Source organism: Oncorhynchus kisutch, linkage group LG13 (genome assembly GCF_002021735.2).
Source record: "Oncorhynchus kisutch isolate 150728-3 linkage group LG13, Okis_V2, whole genome shotgun sequence".
Taxonomy (NCBI): Eukaryota; Metazoa; Chordata; class Actinopteri; order Salmoniformes; family Salmonidae; genus Oncorhynchus; species Oncorhynchus kisutch.
The window spans coordinates 310,101-330,155 of record NC_034186.2 but is presented as its reverse complement, the minus strand read 5'-3'; positions in this window follow the sequence as shown (position 1 = coordinate 330,155).

Below are 20,055 nucleotides of genomic sequence, written 5' to 3'. Positions count from 1 at the left end.
TAGAAGAGTGTAATTGTTTTTAGGCCAGCTGTTTCTAGTCAAGATGTTTGTGTTTTTAATGTAATATGTAATTGTTGTACTGTATGTGTGTTTATAGTTTTGTTTAATGTTGTGTTAGTGTCTGAAACGTTGTTCCCCCTGCTGCTATTGGACCAGGTCTCTCTTGGAAAAGAGATGTTATCTCAATGAGAAAAACCCTGTATAAATAAAGGTAAAATACATTAAAAAAATTAAAAATAATGAATTGGCGTGGCTACTTGGAAATTGATTTGCTAGATAGATAGTGTAGTCAGCATATACACTGTTAAACTGTACTAAATAATCCACTTAAGGTGTGAATTTAGGATAGGCTCCCCATAAAGTAGTGTGAGGATTTTTTTCTCTGAGTTTGGTTTGTTGACTTACCTACATTTGAACATCACTGTTATTGCTGAGAATTGTTGATTTATCCTTTCATTATCTACACACATTGTGTTAAAGAACTCACTCCCTGTCATCCTGGCCCTCTGCTGCTGCTCCTGTGTTGCTGGGACTACATTGTGCCACAACCACACAGTTGCACTGCTCTACCAGACAGCACCTCTCAACTTGGGATTGGTGCGGCTCCCCCATCCATAGTTTGTATTTGTATTTATTATGGATGTCCAACAGCTGCTGCCCAGCAAAATTAAGGTAGTTTATACAATTTTTAAAACATTACAATACATTCACAGATTTCACAACACACTGTGTGCCCTCAGGCCCCTACTCCACCACTACCACATATCCACAGTACTAAATCCATGTGTATGTGTGTGTATAGTGCGTATGTTATCGCGTGTGTGTGTATGCATGTGTCTGTGCCTGTGTTTGTGTTGCTTCACAGTCCCCGCTGTTCCATAAGGTGTATTTTTATCTGTTTTTCAATCTAATTTTTAAAACACTGCTCTACCAGACAGCACCTCTCAACTTGGGATTGGTGCGGTTCCCTCATCCATAGCTGCACTGAGAGTGAAAAGAGGTGGCACAAGTCAAGAACAATGGTAAGGCTGTGCGGATGGCTATTGAAGGCTAATATGAGTCATATAAATGAGAGATGTGAATTTGATGATCTAAGTGCCCCTTGGTATTCCTAGGGTGTGAAGCCAGGCCCTGTTATCAGGATGATGGTCTTGTCATCAAGACCCAAGGAGAGGAGACTGGCCGAGGGAGTGAGGTAAAAATGTTGAGCATTTATTATAATCTGAGCTAATCTTTGATCTAATAGATCGACACCGGCTCCGACGCTCGCTGGATGTGGCAGGGCTTGCAAACTATTATGGACTAGAAAGGGAAACCCAGCCACGTGTTGCCTAGTGACGTGAGCCTACCAGAAGAGCTAAATGCCTTTTGTGCTCGCTTCGAGGCAAGCAACACTGAAGCATGCATGAGAGCACCAGCTGTTCCGGACAACTGTATGATCACGTTCTCCGTGGCCGATGTGAGCAAGACCTTTAAACAGGTCCACATTCATAAGGCCGTGGGACCAGACATATTACCAGGACGTGTACACTGCGCATGCGCGGACCAACTGGCAAGTGTCTTCACTGATATTTTCAACATCTCCATGACCGAGTCTGTAATACCCACATGTTTCAAGCAGACCACCATAGTACCTGTACCAAGAATGTGAAGGTAACCTGCCTAAATTACTACCACCCCGTAGCAGAAAGGCTGGTCATGGCTCACATCAACACCATCATCCCGGAAACCCTGGACCCAGTCCAATTCACATACTGCCCCAACAGATCCACAGATGACGCAATCTCAATCGCACTCCACACTGCCCTTTCCCACCTGGACAAAAGGAACACCTATGTGAGAATGCTGTTCATTGACTACAGCTCAGCGTTCAACACCATAGTGCCCACAAATCCATTCACTAAGCTAAGGACCCTGGGATTAAACACCTCCCTCTGCAACTGGATCCTGGACTTCTTGATGAGCCGCCCCCAGGTGGTAAGGGTAGGAAACAACACATCTGCCACGCTGATCCTCAACACCGGGGCCCCTCAGGGCTGCGTGCTTAGTCCTCTCCTGTACTCCCTGTTCACCCACGTCTAACTGGCCAGGCATGACTCCAACACCATCACTACATTTTGACGCAACAGTGGGAGGCCTAATCACCGACAACGACGAGACAGCCTATAGGGAGGAGGTCAGAAACCTGGTAGTGTGGTGCCAGGACAACAACCTCTCCCTCAACATGGGCAAAACAAAGGAGTTGATCGTGGAACTACAGGGAAAAGGAGGGCCAAACAGGCCCCCATTAACATCGACAGGGCTGTAGTGGAGTGGGTCGAGAGTTTCAAGTTCCTTGGTGTCCACATCACCAACGAACTATCATGGTCCAAACACACCAAGACAGTCGTGAAGAGGGCACGACAATATCTTTTCTCCCCTAGGAGACTGAAAAGATTGGCCATGGGTCCCCAGATCCTCAAAAAAATCTACAGCAGCACAATCGAGAGGATCCTGACCTGTTGCATCACCGCCTGGTATGGCAGCTGCTCGGCATCCGACCTAAAGGCGCTACAGAGGGTATGGGGACGACCCAGTACATCACTGGGGCCAAGCTTCCTGCCATCCAGGACCTACAGTACCAGTCAAAAGTTTGGACACACCTAGGTATTCAAGGGTTTTTCTTTATTTTTTCAAATTTCTACATTGTAGAATCCCAGTGAAGACATCAAAACTATGAAATAATACATATGGAATCATGTAGTGACCAAGAGGTAGTCACCTGGAATTAATTTCAATGAACAGTGTGCCTTCTTAAAAGTTAAGTTGTGGAATTTCTTTCCTTCTTAATGCGTTTGAGCCAATCAGTTGTGTTGTGACAAGGTAGGGGTGGTATATAGAAGATAACCCTGTTTGGTAAAAGTCCATATTATGGCAAGAACAGCTCAAATAAGCAAAGAGAAATGACAGTCCATCATTACTTTAACACATGAAGATCAGTCAATTCGGAGAATTTGAAAGTGAAAGTGAAAGTGCAGTTGCAAAAACCGTCAAGTGCCGTGATGAAACTGGCTCTCATGACTACAGCCACAGGAAAGAAAGACCCAGCGGTAGAGGATAAGTTTATTAGAGTTAACCGCACCTCAGATTGCAGCCCCAAAAAATGCTTCACAGAGTTCAAGTAACAGACACATCTCAACATCAACTGTTCAGAGGAGACTGCGTGAATCAGTTTTCATGGTTGCAAAGAAACCACTAAAGGACACCAATAATAAGAAGAGACTTGCTTGGGCCAAGAAACATGAGCAATGGACATCAAACCGGTGGAAATCTGTCCTTTGGTCTGGAGTCCAAATTTGAAATTCTTTGTTCCAACTGTCGTGTCTTTGTGAGACGCAGAGTAGGTGAACGGATGATCTCTGCATGTGTGGATCCCACCATGAAGCATGGAGGGGGAGGTGCGATGATGTGGGGGTGTTTTGCTGGTAACATTGTCTGTGATTTATTTAGAATTCAAGGCACACTTAACCAGCAGGCTACCACAGCATTCTGCAGCGATATGCCATCCCATCTGGTTTGCGCTTAGTGGAACTATCATTTGTTTTTCAACAGGACAATGACCCAAAACACACCTCCAGGCTGTGTAAGAGCTATTTGACTAAGGAGAGTGATGGAGTGCTGCAGCAGATGACCTGGCCTCCACAATCACCCGACCTCAACCCAATGAGATGGTTTGGGATGAGTTGGACCGCAGAGTGAAGGAAAAGCAGCCAACAAGTGCTCAGAATATGTGGAAACTCCTTCAAGACTGTTGGAAAAGCAATCCTCATGAAGCTGGTTGAGAGAATTCCAAGAGTGTGCAAAGCTGTCAACGGGTGGCTACTTTGAAGAATATAAAATATATTTTGATTTGTTTAACACTTTGTTTTGTTACTACATGATTCCATATGTGTTATTACATAGTTTAAGTCTTCACTATTATTCTACAATGTAGTAAATACTAAAAATAAAGAACAACCCTTGAATGAGTAAGTGTGCCCAAACTTATGACTGGTACTATATACTCTAGGCGGTGTCAGAGGAAGGTCCAAAAAATGGTCAACGACTCCAGTCACCCAAGTCATAGACTGTTCTCTCTGCTACCGCATGGAAAGCAGTACTGGATCGCCAAGTCTAGGTCCAAAAGCCTTAACAGCTTCTACCCCCAAGCTATAAGACTGCTGAAAAATTAATCAAATGCCCATCTGGTCTATTTACATTGACCCCCCTTTGTTTTTACACTACTACTCTCTGTTTATTATCTATGCATTGTCACTCTACCCCAACCTACATGTACAAACTAACTTGACTAACCTTCCAGCTAGTAATGAGGAATCGGCTCAGAAGCGGTCCTCTTCTGGGGGGCCGGGACTGATTCAATCGGCCCAGAATCGGACTCGGCCTGGAATCGAAATGAATGACTGCCCAAAATCAGCCCAAATCATCGGGCCGTTTCCATCTACCGGAATTCAACCGACTTTGCCGGCATCTTACCAGAATCTCCCCAGAAGCGGCAGATGCAAATTTAAATAAATGTATACAAAATTACCAGATTTAGTCATTTTACTATTATACATTTTATGCATACAAATTATACCCGTCCACCAAAAAATAAGTGTTATATCGAAGGAAACACCGTACACCTGGTGACTGTGTCAGCGTGCATTTGCCTGGCCCGCCACAGGAGTCGCTACAGCGCGATGGGACAAGGACATCCCGACCGGCCAAACCCTCCCTTAACTCAGACGACGCTGGGCCAATTGTGCGTCTCCTCATGGGTCTCCCAGTCGTTGCTGGCACGGGTATCGATCTAGCATCTGTAGCTGTGGTGCAGTGTCTTAGACTGCTGCGCCACTCGGGAGGCTCCATCCACAAAGTTTTTAATCAGTCGCACAAAGTATCAAAATATAAAAATACTACTTAAACAGGATTTCATTTAAATGTTAATTGTATTTTTTTATCAGAAACAATGAGAAAATATGGAAAAATAAATTCATGTAATCATCAGCAGTCCATGTAATCATCTGCCAGAGATTAGCCCCAATCGGCCATAGATTAACCCCAATCGGCCAGAGATTAGCCCCAATCGGCCAGAGATTAGGCCCAATCGGCCAGAGATTAGCCCCAATTGGCCAGAGATTAGCCCCAATCGGTCAGAGCTCCAAGTAATACATTTGGGCCAAATAACTCACACCGGAATCGGCCTGAGCTCAATCCCCACATCCTAGCTATAAGTAATATTAATGAAAACTCAGGGAGAAAAATGTGTAGATTCACATGCAGAGCGTGGCATGTGTTTATTTCACAGGCAGGAATCGTGGTCACAGGGAGGCAATGGTCATACACAGGTAGGCAAGCAGGCAGGTGAATCAGAACTAGGACTGAAGGCAAGAACTGGTTCTCACAAACGAGCTGGGAAAAGGCTTAGTGGAGTCAAAACGAACAATAACTCATAAAGGCACAACCAGAACTAAATAAGTAGCTGATCAGACCAGGTGAGTAACTAACACTGACACACCTGGTTTCAATCCCATGTTGTGTATTTAACCCTCTGTTTCCCTTCATGTCTTTGTCGGTGATTATTTGTTGTATGTTAGTGCAAGTTGTGTTTGGTGAGCGACGGGTTTTGTACCCTTATTTATTATTTGTCTATAATTTTGGTCCTGAGTTTTTTCAGCATTTTATTAAACTAGACCGTTTATACCAAGTTCACTCTCCGATGAGACAGATCTAGATCTAGATGGTCTGTCAAATTACAATAGAGACAGTAGATCTAGCAGGTCTGTCATAATATAATAGAGACAGTAGATCTAGCTGGTCTGTCATAATACAATAGAGATAGTAGATCGAGCTAGTCTGTCATAATATAATAGAGACAGTAGATCTAGCTGGTCTGTCATAATACAATAGAGACAGTAGATCTAGCTGGTCTCTCATAATATAATAGAGACAGTAGATCTAGCTGGTCTGTCATAATACAATAGAGACAGTAGATCTAGCTGGTCTGTCATAATACAATAGACAGTAGATCTAGTGGTAAGATCTAGCTGGGCTGTCTGTCATAATACAATAGAGACAGTAGATGTAGCTGGTCTGTCATAATATAATAGAGACAGTAGATCTAGCTGGTCTGTCATAATATAATAGAGACAGTAGATCTAGCTGGTCTGTCATATTATAATAGAGACAGTAGATCTAGCTGGTCTGTCATAATATAATAGAGACAGTAGATCTAGCTGGTCTGTCATAATATAATAGAGACAGTAGATCTAGCTGGTCTGTCATAATATAATAGAGACAGTAGATCTAGCTGGTCTGTCATAATATAATAGAGACAGTAGATCTAGCTGGTCTGTCATAATATAATAGAGACAGTAGATCTAGCTGGTCTGTCATATTATAATAGAGACAGTAGATCTAGCTGGTCTGTCATAATATAATAGAGACAGTAGATCTAGCTGGTCTGTCATAATATAATAGAGACAGTAGATCTAGCTGGTCTGTCATAATATAATAGAGACAGTAGATCTAGCTGGTCTGTCATAATATAATAGAGACAGTAGATCTAGCTGGTCTGTCATAATATAATAGAGACAGTAGATCTAGCTGGTCTGTCATAATATAATAGAGACAGTAGATCTAGCTGGTCTGTCATATTATAATAGAGACAGTAGATCTAGCTGGTCTGTCATAATATAATAGAGACAGTAGATCTAGCTGGTCTGTCATAATATAATAGAGACAGTAGATCTAGCTGGTCTGTCATAATATAATAGAGACAGTAGATCTAGCTGGTCTGTCATATTATAATAGAGACAGTAGATCTAGCTGGTCTGTCATAATATAATAGAGACAGTAGATCTAGCCTGGTCTGTCATAATTATTATAGAGACAGTAGATCGAGCTGGTTGGTCATAATATAATAGAGACAGTAAGATACAGCCTGGTCTGTCATAATATAATAGAGACAGTAGAATCTAGCTGGTCTGTCAAATATTAAATAGAAGGACAGTAGATATAGGCTGGTCTGTCATAATATATAGAGACAGCGAGATCAGTAAGCTGGTCTGTGTCATATTAATTATAGAGACAGTAGAATCTAGTCTGGTCTGTCAGACTATAATAGAGACAGTAGATCTAGCTGGTCTGTCATAATATAATAGAAACAGTAGATCTAGCTGGTCTTCATAATACAATAGAGAGACAGTAGATCTAGCTGGTCTGTCATATTATAATAGAGACAGTAGATATAGCTGATCTGTTATAAATATAGAGACAGTAGATCTAGCTGGTCTGTCATATAGTAATAGGAACAGTAGATCTAGCTGATCTGTTAGTAATATAATAGAGACAGTAGATCTAGCTGGTCTGTCATATTATATAGAGACAGTACGTAGATCTAGCTGGTCTGGTCATATTATAATATAAACAGTAGATCTAGCTGATCTGTTATAATATAATAGAGACAGTAGATCTAGCTGGTCTGTCATAAATGATTATAGAGACAGTAGATCTAGCTGGTCTGTCATATTATAATAGAGACAGTAGATCAGCTGGTCTGTCATAATATAATAGAGACAGTAGATCTAGCTGGTCTGTCATAATATAATAGAGACAGTAGATCTAGCTGGTCTGTCATAATATAATAGAGACAGTAGATCTAGCTGGTCTGTCATAATATAATAGAGACAGTAGATCTAGCTGGTCTGTCATATTATAATAGAGACAGTAGATCTAGCTGGTCTGTCATAATATAATAGAGACAGTAGATCTAGCTGGTCTGTCATAATATAATAGAGACAGTAGATCTAGCTGGTCTGTCATAATATAATAGAGACAGTAGATCTAGCTGGTCTGTCATAATATAATAGAGACAGTAGATCTAGCTGGTCTGTCATAATATAATAGAGACAGTAGATCTAGCTGGTCTGTCATAATATAATAGAGACAGTAGATCTAGCTGGTCTGTCATAATATAATAGAGACAGTAGATCTAGCTGGTCTGTCATAATATAATAGAGACAGTAGATCTAGCTGGTCTGTCATAATATAATAGAGACAGTAGATCTAGCTGGTCTGTCATAATATAATAGAGACAGTAGATCTAGCTGGTCTGTCATAATATAATAGAGACAGTAGATCTAGCTGGTCTGTCATAATATAATAGAGACAGTAGATCTAGCTGGTCTGTCATAATATAATAGAGACAGTAGATCTAGCTGGTCTGTCATAATATAATAGAGACAGTAGATCTAGCTGGTCTGTCATAATATAATAGAGACAGTAGATCTAGCTGGTCTGTCATAATATAATAGAGACAGTAGATCTAGCTGGTCTGTCATAATATAATAGAGACAGTAGATCTAGCTGGTCTGTCATAATATAATAGAGACAGTAGATCTAGCTGGTCTGTCATAATATAATAGAGACAGTAGATCTAGCTGGTCTGTCATAATATAATAGAGACAGTAGATCTAGCTGGTCTGTCATAATATAATAGAGACAGTAGATCTAGCTGGTCTGTCATAATATAATAGAGACAGTAGATCTAGCTGGTCTGTCATAATATAATAGAGACAGTAGATCTAGCTGGTCTGTCATAATATAATAGAGACAGTAGATCTAGCTGGTCTGTCATAATATAATAGAGACAGTAGATCTAGCTGGTCTGTCATAATATAATAGAGACAGTAGATCTAGCTGGTCTGTCATAATATAATAGAGACAGTAGATCTAGCTGGTCTGTCATAATATAATAGAGACAGTAGATCTAGCTGGTCTGTCATAATATAATAGAGACAGTAGATCTAGCTGGTCTGTCATAATATAATAGAGACAGTAGATCTAGCTGGTCTGTCATAATATAATAGAGACAGTAGATCTAGCTGGTCTGTCATAATATAATAGAGACAGTAGATCTAGCTGGTCTGTCATAATATAATAGAGACAGTAGATCTAGCTGGTCTGTCATAATATAATAGAGACAGTAGATCTAGCTGGTCTGTCATAATATAATAGAGACAGTAGATCTAGCTGGTCTGTCATAATATAATAGAGACAGTAGATCTAGCTGGTCTGTCATAATATAATAGAGACAGTAGATCTAGCTGGTCTGTCATAATATAATAGAGACAGTAGATCTAGCTGGTCTGTCATAATATAATAGAGACAGTAGATCTAGCTGGTCTGTCATAATATAATAGAGACAGTAGATCTAGCTGGTCTGTCATAATATAATAGAGACAGTAGATCTAGCTGGTCTGTCATAATATAATAGAGACAGTAGATCTAGCTGGTCTGTCATAATATAATAGAGACAGTAGATCTAGCTGGTCTGTCATAATATAATAGAGACAGTAGATCTAGCTGGTCTGTCATAATATAATAGAGACAGTAGATCTAGCTGGTCTGTCATAATATAATAGAGACAGTAGATCTAGCTGGTCTGTCATAATATAATAGAGACAGTAGATCTAGCTGGTCTGTCATAATATAATAGAGACAGTAGATCTAGCTGGTCTGTCATAATATAATAGAGACAGTAGATCTAGCTGGTCTGTCATAATATAATAGAGACAGTAGATCTAGCTGGTCTGTCATAATATAATAGAGACAGTAGATCTAGCTGGTCTGTCATAATATAATAGAGACAGTAGATCTAGCTGGTCTGTCATAATATAATAGAGACAGTAGATCTAGCTGGTCTGTCATAATATAATAGAGACAGTAGATCTAGCTGGTCTGTCATAATATAATAGAGACAGTAGATCTAGCTGGTCTGTCATAATATAATAGAGACAGTAGATCTAGCTGGTCTGTCATAATATAATAGAGACAGTAGATCTAGCTGGTCTGTCATAATATAATAGAGACAGTAGATCTAGCTGGTCTGTCATAATATAATAGAGACAGTAGATCTAGCTGGTCTGTCATAATATAATAGAGACAGTAGATCTAGCTGGTCTGTCATAATATAATAGAGACAGTAGATCTAGCTGGTCTGTCATAATATAATAGAGACAGTAGATCTAGCTGGTCTGTCATAATATAATAGAGACAGTAGATCTAGCTGGTCTGTCATAATATAATAGAGACAGTAGATCTAGCTGGTCTGTCATAATATAATAGAGACAGTAGATCTAGCTGGTCTGTCATAATATAATAGAGACAGTAGATCTAGCTGGTCTGTCATAATATAATAGAGACAGTAGATCTAGCTGGTCTGTCATAATATAATAGAGACAGTAGATCTAGCTGGTCTGTCATAATATAATAGAGACAGTAGATCTAGCTGGTCTGTCATAATATAATAGAGACAGTAGATCTAGCTGGTCTGTCATAATATAATAGAGACAGTAGATCTAGCTGGTCTGTCATAATATAATAGAGACAGTAGATCTAGCTGGTCTGTCATAATATAATAGAGACAGTAGATCTAGCTGGTCTGTCATAATATAATAGAGACAGTAGATCTAGCTGGTCTGTCATAATATAATAGAGACAGTAGATCTAGCTGGTCTGTCATAATATAATAGAGACAGTAGATCTAGCTGGTCTGTCATAATATAATAGAGACAGTAGATCTAGCTGGTCTGTCATAATATAATAGAGACAGTAGATCTAGCTGGTCTGTCATAATATAATAGAGACAGTAGATCTAGCTGGTCTGTCATAATATAATAGAGACAGTAGATCTAGCTGGTCTGTCATAATATAATAGAGACAGTAGATCTAGCTGGTCTGTCATAATATAATAGAGACAGTAGATCTAGCTGGTCTGTCATAATATAATAGAGACAGTAGATCTAGCTGGTCTGTCATAATATAATAGAGACAGTAGATCTAGCTGGTCTGTCATAATATAATAGAGACAGTAGATCTAGCTGGTCTGTCATAATATAATAGAGACAGTAGATCTAGCTGGTCTGTCATAATATAATAGAGACAGTAGATCTAGCTGGTCTGTCATAATATAATAGAGACAGTAGATCTAGCTGGTCTGTCATAATATAATAGAGACAGTAGATCTAGCTGGTCTGTCATAATATAATAGAGACAGTAGATCTAGCTGGTCTGTCATAATATAATAGAGACAGTAGATCTAGCTGGTCTGTCATAATATAATAGAGACAGTAGATCTAGCTGGTCTGTCATAATATAATAGAGACAGTAGATCTAGCTGGTCTGTCATAATATAATAGAGACAGTAGATCTAGCTGGTCTGTCATAATATAATAGAGACAGTAGATCTAGCTGGTCTGTCATAATATAATAGAGACAGTAGATCTAGCTGGTCTGTCATAATATAATAGAGACAGTAGATCTAGCTGGTCTGTCATAATATAATAGAGACAGTAGATCTAGCTGGTCTGTCATAATATAATAGAGACAGTAGATCTAGCTGGTCTGTCATAATATAATAGAGACAGTAGATCTAGCTGGTCTGTCATAATATAATAGAGACAGTAGATCTAGCTGGTCTGTCATAATATAATAGAGACAGTAGATCTAGCTGGTCTGTCATAATATAATAGAGACAGTAGATCTAGCTGGTCTGTCATAATATAATAGAGACAGTAGATCTAGCTGGTCTGTCATAATATAATAGAGACAGTAGATCTAGCTGGTCTGTCATAATATAATAGAGACAGTAGATCTAGCTGGTCTGTCATAATATAATAGAGACAGTAGATCTAGCTGGTCTGTCATAATATAATAGAGACAGTAGATCTAGCTGGTCTGTCATAATATAATAGAGACAGTAGATCTAGCTGGTCTGTCATAATATAATAGAGACAGTAGATCTAGCTGGTCTGTCATAATATAATAGAGACAGTAGATCTAGCTGGTCTGTCATAATATAATAGAGACAGTAGATCTAGCTGGTCTGTCATAATATAATAGAGACAGTAGATCTAGCTGGTCTGTCATAATATAATAGAGACAGTAGATCTAGCTGGTCTGTCATAATATAATAGAGACAGTAGATCTAGCTGGTCTGTCATAATATAATAGAGACAGTAGATCTAGCTGGTCTGTCATAATATAATAGAGACAGTAGATCTAGCTGGTCTGTCATAATATAATAGAGACAGTAGATCTAGCTGGTCTGTCATAATATAATAGAGACAGTAGATCTAGCTGGTCTGTCATAATATAATAGAGACAGTAGATCTAGCTGGTCTGTCATAATATAATAGAGACAGTAGATCTAGCTGGTCTGTCATAATATAATAGAGACAGTAGATCTAGCTGGTCTGTCATAATATAATAGAGACAGTAGATCTAGCTGGTCTGTCATAATATAATAGAGACAGTAGATCTAGCTGGTCTGTCATAATATAATAGAGACAGTAGATCTAGCTGGTCTGTCATAATATAATAGAGACAGTAGATCTAGCTGGTCTGTCATAATATAATAGAGACAGTAGATCTAGCTGGTCTGTCATAATATAATAGAGACAGTAGATCTAGCTGGTCTGTCATAATATAATAGAGACAGTAGATCTAGCTGGTCTGTCATAATATAATAGAGACAGTAGATCTAGCTGGTCTGTCATAATATAATAGAGACAGTAGATCTAGCTGGTCTGTCATAATATAATAGAGACAGTAGATCTAGCTGGTCTGTCATAATATAATAGAGACAGTAGATCTAGCTGGTCTGTCATAATATAATAGAGACAGTAGATCTAGCTGGTCTGTCATAATATAATAGAGACAGTAGATCTAGCTGGTCTGTCATAATATAATAGAGACAGTAGATCTAGCTGGTCTGTCATAATATAATAGAGACAGTAGATCTAGCTGGTCTGTCATAATATAATAGAGACAGTAGATCTAGCTGGTCTGTCATAATATAATAGAGACAGTAGATCTAGCTGGTCTGTCATAATATAATAGAGACAGTAGATCTAGCTGGTCTGTCATAATATAATAGAGACAGTAGATCTAGCTGGTCTGTCATAATATAATAGAGACAGTAGATCTAGCTGGTCTGTCATAATATAATAGAGACAGTAGATCTAGCTGGTCTGTCATAATATAATAGAGACAGTAGATCTAGCTGGTCTGTCATAATATAATAGAGACAGTAGATCTAGCTGGTCTGTCATAATATAATAGAGACAGTAGATCTAGCTGGTCTGTCATAATATAATAGAGACAGTAGATCTAGCTGGTCTGTCATAATATAATAGAGACAGTAGATCTAGCTGGTCTGTCATAATATAATAGAGACAGTAGATCTAGCTGGTCTGTCATAATATAATAGAGACAGTAGATCTAGCTGGTCTGTCATAATATAATAGAGACAGTAGATCTAGCTGGTCTGTCATAATATAATAGAGACAGTAGATCTAGCTGGTCTGTCATAATATAATAGAGACAGTAGATCTAGCTGGTCTGTCATAATATAATAGAGACAGTAGATCTAGCTGGTCTGTCATAATATAATAGAGACAGTAGATCTAGCTGGTCTGTCATAATATAATAGAGACAGTAGATCTAGCTGGTCTGTCATAATATAATAGAGACAGTAGATCTAGCTGGTCTGTCATAATATAATAGAGACAGTAGATCTAGCTGGTCTGTCATAATATAATAGAGACAGTAGATCTAGCTGGTCTGTCATAATATAATAGAGACAGTAGATCTAGCTGGTCTGTCATAATATAATAGAGACAGTAGATCTAGCTGGTCTGTCATAATATAATAGAGACAGTAGATCTAGCTGGTCTGTCATAATATAATAGAGACAGTAGATCTAGCTGGTCTGTCATAATATAATAGAGACAGTAGATCTAGCTGGTCTGTCATAATATAATAGAGACAGTAGATCTAGCTGGTCTGTCATAATATAATAGAGACAGTAGATCTAGCTGGTCTGTCATAATATAATAGAGACAGTAGATCTAGCTGGTCTGTCATAATATAATAGAGACAGTAGATCTAGCTGGTCTGTCATAATATAATAGAGACAGTAGATCTAGCTGGTCTGTCATAATATAATAGAGACAGTAGATCTAGCTGGTCTGTCATAATATAATAGAGACAGTAGATCTAGCTGGTCTGTCATAATATAATAGAGACAGTAGATCTAGCTGGTCTGTCATAATATAATAGAGACAGTAGATCTAGCTGGTCTGTCATAATATAATAGAGACAGTAGATCTAGCTGGTCTGTCATAATATAATAGAGACAGTAGATCTAGCTGGTCTGTCATAATATAATAGAGACAGTAGATCTAGCTGGTCTGTCATAATATAATAGAGACAGTAGATCTAGCTGGTCTGTCATAATATAATAGAGACAGTAGATCTAGCTGGTCTGTCATAATATAATAGAGACAGTAGATCTAGCTGGTCTGTCATAATATAATAGAGACAGTAGATCTAGCTGGTCTGTCATAATATAATAGAGACAGTAGATCTAGCTGGTCTGTCATAATATAATAGAGACAGTAGATCTAGCTGGTCTGTCATAATATAATAGAGACAGTAGATCTAGCTGGTCTGTCATAATATAATAGAGACAGTAGATCTAGCTGGTCTGTCATAATATAATAGAGACAGTAGATCTAGCTGGTCTGTCATAATATAATAGAGACAGTAGATCTAGCTGGTCTGTCATAATATAATAGAGACAGTAGATCTAGCTGGTCTGTCATAATATAATAGAGACAGTAGATCTAGCTGGTCTGTCATAATATAATAGAGACAGTAGATCTAGCTGGTCTGTCATAATATAATAGAGACAGTAGATCTAGCTGGTCTGTCATAATATAATAGAGACAGTAGATCTAGCTGGTCTGTCATAATATAATAGAGACAGTAGATCTAGCTGGTCTGTCATAATATAATAGAGACAGTAGATCTAGCTGGTCTGTCATAATATAATAGAGACAGTAGATCTAGCTGGTCTGTCATAATATAATAGAGACAGTAGATCTAGCTGGTCTGTCATAATATAATAGAGACAGTAGATCTAGCTGGTCTGTCATAATATAATAGAGACAGTAGATCTAGCTGGTCTGTCATAATATAATAGAGACAGTAGATCTAGCTGGTCTGTCATAATATAATAGAGACAGTAGATCTAGCTGGTCTGTCATAATATAATAGAGACAGTAGATCTAGCTGGTCTGTCATAATATAATAGAGACAGTAGATCTAGCTGGTCTGTCATAATATAATAGAGACAGTAGATCTAGCTGGTCTGTCATAATATAATAGAGACAGTAGATCTAGCTGGTCTGTCATAATATAATAGAGACAGTAGATCTAGCTGGTCTGTCATAATATAATAGAGACAGTAGATCTAGCTGGTCTGTCATAATATAATAGAGACAGTAGATCTAGCTGGTCTGTCATAATATAATAGAGACAGTAGATCTAGCTGGTCTGTCATAATATAATAGAGACAGTAGATCTAGCTGGTCTGTCATAATATAATAGAGACAGTAGATCTAGCTGGTCTGTCATAATATAATAGAGACAGTAGATCTAGCTGGTCTGTCATAATATAATAGAGACAGTAGATCTAGCTGGTCTGTCATAATATAATAGAGACAGTAGATCTAGCTGGTCTGTCATAATATAATAGAGACAGTAGATCTAGCTGGTCTGTCATAATATAATAGAGACAGTAGATCTAGCTGGTCTGTCATAATATAATAGAGACAGTAGATCTAGCTGGTCTGTCATAATATAATAGAGACAGTAGATCTAGCTGGTCTGTCATAATATAATAGAGACAGTAGATCTAGCTGGTCTGTCATAATATAATAGAGACAGTAGATCTAGCTGGTCTGTCATAATATAATAGAGACAGTAGATCTAGCTGGTCTGTCATAATATAATAGAGACAGTAGATCTAGCTGGTCTGTCATAATATAATAGAGACAGTAGATCTAGCTGGTCTGTCATAATATAATAGAGACAGTAGATCTAGCTGGTCTGTCATAATATAATAGAGACAGTAGATCTAGCTGGTCTGTCATAATATAATAGAGACAGTAGATCTAGCTGGTCTGTCATAATATAATAGAGACAGTAGATCTAGCTGGTCTGTCATAATATAATAGAGACAGTAGATCTAGCTGGTCTGTCATAATATAATAGAGACAGTAGATCTAGCTGGTCTGTCATAATATAATAGAGACAGTAGATCTAGCTGGTCTGTCATAATATAATAGAGACAGTAGATCTAGCTGGTCTGTCATAATATAATAGAGACAGTAGATCTAGCTGGTCTGTCATAATATAATAGAGACAGTAGATCTAGCTGGTCTGTCATAATATAATAGAGACAGTAGATCTAGCTGGTCTGTCATAATATAATAGAGACAGTAGATCTAGCTGGTCTGTCATAATATAATAGAGACAGTAGATCTAGCTGGTCTGTCATAATATAATAGAGACAGTAGATCTAGCTGGTCTGTCATAATATAATAGAGACAGTAGATCTAGCTGGTCTGTCATAATATAATAGAGACAGTAGATCTAGCTGGTCTGTCATAATATAATAGAGACAGTAGATCTAGCTGGTCTGTCATAATATAATAGAGACAGTAGATCTAGCTGGTCTGTCATAATATAATAGAGACAGTAGATCTAGCTGGTCTGTCATAATATAATAGAGACAGTAGATCTAGCTGGTCTGTCATAATATAATAGAGACAGTAGATCTAGCTGGTCTGTCATAATATAATAGAGACAGTAGATCTAGCTGGTCTGTCATAATATAATAGAGACAGTAGATCTAGCTGGTCTGTCATAATATAATAGAGACAGTAGATCTAGCTGGTCTGTCATAATATAATAGAGACAGTAGATCTAGCTGGTCTGTCATAATATAATAGAGACAGTAGATCTAGCTGGTCTGTCATAATATAATAGAGACAGTAGATCTAGCTGGTCTGTCATAATATAATAGAGACAGTAGATCTAGCTGGTCTGTCATAATATAATAGAGACAGTAGATCTAGCTGGTCTGTCATAATATAATAGAGACAGTAGATCTAGCTGGTCTGTCATAATATAATAGAGACAGTAGATCTAGCTGGTCTGTCATAATATAATAGAGACAGTAGATCTAGCTGGTCTGTCATAATATAATAGAGACAGTAGATCTAGCTGGTCTGTCATAATATAATAGAGACAGTAGATCTAGCTGGTCTGTCATAATATAATAGAGACAGTAGATCTAGCTGGTCTGTCATAATATAATAGAGACAGTAGATCTAGCTGGTCTGTCATAATATAATAGAGACAGTAGATCTAGCTGGTCTGTCATAATATAATAGAGACAGTAGATCTAGCTGGTCTGTCATAATATAATAGAGACAGTAGATCTAGCTGGTCTGTCATAATATAATAGAGACAGTAGATCTAGCTGGTCTGTCATAATATAATAGAGACAGTAGATCTAGCTGGTCTGTCATAATATAATAGAGACAGTAGATCTAGCTGGTCTGTCATAATATAATAGAGACAGTAGATCTAGCTGGTCTGTCATAATATAATAGAGACAGTAGATCTAGCTGGTCTGTCATAATATAATAGAGACAGTAGATCTAGCTGGTCTGTCATAATATAATAGAGACAGTAGATCTAGCTGGTCTGTCATAATATAATAGAGACAGTAGATCTAGCTGGTCTGTCATAATATAATAGAGACAGTAGATCTAGCTGGTCTGTCATAATATAATAGAGACAGTAGATCTAGCTGGTCTGTCATAATATAATAGAGACAGTAGATCTAGCTGGTCTGTCATAATATAATAGAGACAGTAGATCTAGCTGGTCTGTCATAATATAATAGAGACAGTAGATCTAGCTGGTCTGTCATAATATAATAGAGACAGTAGATCTAGCTGGTCTGTCATAATATAATAGAGACAGTAGATCTAGCTGGTCTGTCATAATATAATAGAGACAGTAGATCTAGCTGGTCTGTCATAATATAATAGAGACAGTAGATCTAGCTGGTCTGTCATAATATAATAGAGACAGTAGATCTAGCTGGTCTGTCATAATATAATAGAGACAGTAGATCTAGCTGGTCTGTCATAATATAATAGAGACAGTAGATCTAGCTGGTCTGTCATAATATAATAGAGACAGTAGATCTAGCTGGTCTGTCATAATATAATAGAGACAGTAGATCTAGCTGGTCTGTCATAATATAATAGAGACAGTAGATCTAGCTGGTCTGTCATAATATAATAGAGACAGTAGATCTAGCTGGTCTGTCATAATATAATAGAGACAGTAGATCTAGCTGGTCTGTCATAATATAATAGAGACAGTAGATCTAGCTGGTCTGTCATAATATAATAGAGACAGTAGATCTAGCTGGTCTGTCATAATATAATAGAGACAGTAGATCTAGCTGGTCTGTCATAATATAATAGAGACAGTAGATCTAGCTGGTCTGTCATAATATATAATAGAGACAGTAGATCTAGCTGGTCTGTCATAATATAATAGAGACAGTAGATCTAGCTGGTCTGTCATAATATAATAGAGACAGTAGATCTAGCTGGTCTGTCATAATATAATAGAGACAGTAGATCTAGCTGGTCTGTCATAATATAATAGAGACAGTAGATCTAGCTGGTCTGTCATAATATAATAGAGACAGTAGATCTAGCTGGTCTGTCATAATATAATAGAGACAGTAGATCTAGCTGGTCTGTCATAATATAATAGAGACAGTAGATCTAGCTGGTCTGTCATATTATAATAGAGACAGTAGATCTAGCTGGTCTGTCATAATATAATAGAGACAGTAGATCTAGCTGGTCTGTCATAATATAATAGAGACAGTAGATCTAGCTGGTCTGTCATAATAGCATAAGAGACAGTAGATCTAGCTGGTCTGTCATAATATAATAGAGACAGTAGATCTAGCTGGTCTGTCATAATATAATAGAGACAGTAGATCTAGCTGGTCTGTCATATATAATAGAGACAGTAGATCTAGCTGGTCTGTCATATATAATAGAGACAGTAGATCTAGCTGGTCTGTCATATATAATAGAGACAGTAGATCTAGCTGGTCTGTCATAATATAATAGAGACAGTAGATCTAGCTGGTCTGTCATAATATAATAGAGACAGTAGATCTAGCTGGTCTGTCATATTATATAGAGACAGTAGATCTAGCTGGTCTGTCATATTATACATAGAGACAGTAGATCTAGCTGGTCTGTCATAATATAATAGAGACAGTAGATCTAGCTGGTCTGTCATAATATAATAGAGACAGTAGATCTAGCTGGTCTGTCATAATATAATAGAGACAGTAGATCTAGCTGGTCTGTATATAATATAATAGAGACAGTAGATCTAGCTGGTCTGTCATATTATAATAGAGACAGTAGATCTAGCTGGTCTGTCATAATATAATAGAGACAGTAGATCTAGCTGGTCTGTCATATTATAATAGAGACAGTAGATCTAGCTGGTCTGTCATAATATAATAGAGACAGTAGATCTAGCTGGTCTGTCATAATATAATAGAGACAGTAGATCTAGCTGGTCTGTCATAATATAATAGAGACAGTAGATCTAGCTGGTCTGTCATATATAATAGAGACAGTAGATCTAGCTGGTCTGTCATAATATAATAGAGACAGTAGATCTAGCTGGTCTGTCATAATATAATAGAGACAGTAGATCTAGCTGGTCTGTCATAATATAATAGAGACAGTAGATCTAGCTGGTCTGTCATAATATAATAGAGACAGTAGATCTAGCTGGTCTGTCATATAATAATAGAGACAGTAGATCTAGCTGGTCTGTCATGATATAATAGAGACATAGAGACAGTAGATATAGCTGGTCTGTCATATTATAATAGAGACAGTAGATCTACCTGGTCTGTCATAATATAATAGAGACAGTAGATCTAGCTGGTTTGTCATATTATAATAGAGACAGTAGATATAGCTGGTCTGTCATAATATAATAGAGACAGTAGATCTAGCTGGTCTGTCATAATATAATAGAGACAGTAGATCTAGCTGGTCT